This window comes from Aplysia californica, unplaced genomic scaffold, assembly GCF_000002075.1.
Source record: "Aplysia californica isolate F4 #8 unplaced genomic scaffold, AplCal3.0 scaffold00317, whole genome shotgun sequence".
Taxonomy (NCBI): Eukaryota; Metazoa; Mollusca; class Gastropoda; order Aplysiida; family Aplysiidae; genus Aplysia; species Aplysia californica.
The window spans coordinates 541,681-543,040 of NW_004797587.1; the positions used below are offsets into that span (position 1 = coordinate 541,681).

General features: G+C 39.3%; 1 protein-coding gene across 1 annotated transcript in view; it reads right to left on the bottom strand.

Moving 5' to 3' along the window:
- The window catches only part of LOC101846433, a gene marked incomplete in the record, with an annotated part of 37,956 nt that overhangs the window by 35,806 nt on the left and 790 nt on the right, over positions 1–1,360 (bottom strand).

Consider the following 1,360-nt stretch of genomic DNA (forward strand, 5'->3'; position numbering starts at 1 on the left):
TTTTCTATTGATTAAAGAGAAATGTTAGCCCTCAGAAAATGTTATCTCGTATTCATAATAACAATAGCAGTGTATGTTGTTTCTTCACACTATTATTGCTTGCGTCCCTTTTATTGTACAGGCAACTTCTAGATCTAGTCAGCTTGATGGGAGAAAAGAGATAGTGCGTGAATGTAATCTAATAATACACAGGTGCGGGTAGTCATGCTTTTAACATTTTTAAGCGGAAAGTGTATTTAATTTGTTGGGAATACATAATTAGAAATCAGCTGGAGATACTCTAATCCCCCTCACCCCCTTTCCCTCTTGCCTCACCTCACCTCAACCCCTCTTCGGCGCACAGCACCTGAGAAAGACTGGCGGCTTTGGGAAGTGGTTGGGGGGGGGGGCATGTTCAAGGGGTGGATTTGTTTTATTTAAAGCTATTAGAAAACAAGAATTGATCTTCAAGTGATTTCTCTCTTTTTCTTTTCTCTGAGATGGTGACCAACACGAGGCGCCCGTACCAGGAATAAATCTACGGCAACGCAACAAGGGTAGTCGTGAGTCAGCAAGACGTGTTGTTTGAAAAGATCACCGTGTCTTAAACACTGGGGCACTCACGTTTCCGTCTTATGGACTGCTGTTTTTGTAATTGTTATAGTTACTAACTTAAATAATAGGTAAATCTGTACCATGAAAAAGAAAATTATTAGCCAAAAAATTGCCTTTGGTTGAGAGGAGTTACGCTTACCCATATAAATAAGCAAAGCAAAATCTTCCTCTTCTTTCTAGATTTCTAGATTATCTAGATCTAGATCTAGATCTAGAAATCTATATATACGCTGAAAATAGGGCCTTGTTTGTACACATTATTAAAAGTAAAGTAAACCAATTTAAATTCTAAGATCGTTCTGTTACTTAACCCTATCCTCTGACTCTGAACGCCACGTGTATTAAAAGTGCCCCCCCCCCCCTTCCAAAAAAAAAACCCCGCAAAAATTATAAACAAACAAACAAACAAAACCAAAGCCCTTTTCGATCAAACCTTACCATGATTCAATTTAATGTAGATTCTAGATCTAGATCTTGCCAAACATCTCATTTGTAAAAACGTCCCTGTTTCCTAGATCTAGACTTCTAGATCTACCCCTACTTTCACAACCTTGTCATAAAAGCTTGGCTAGGCCAGGATCTACATCTAGATCTATTATTAATAGGGCTACATATCTAATCTAGGCTATATATTTTTTTCACAACTTTTTACCTCTTTGGAACCAAAACAAGGCAACTTCCTTTTACGCTAGACTAGGCCTACCCCTCACATACATTTTGAAGCGCTCACCAACTTGCGTGACATGAGGGGGGGGGGGGGGGGGGG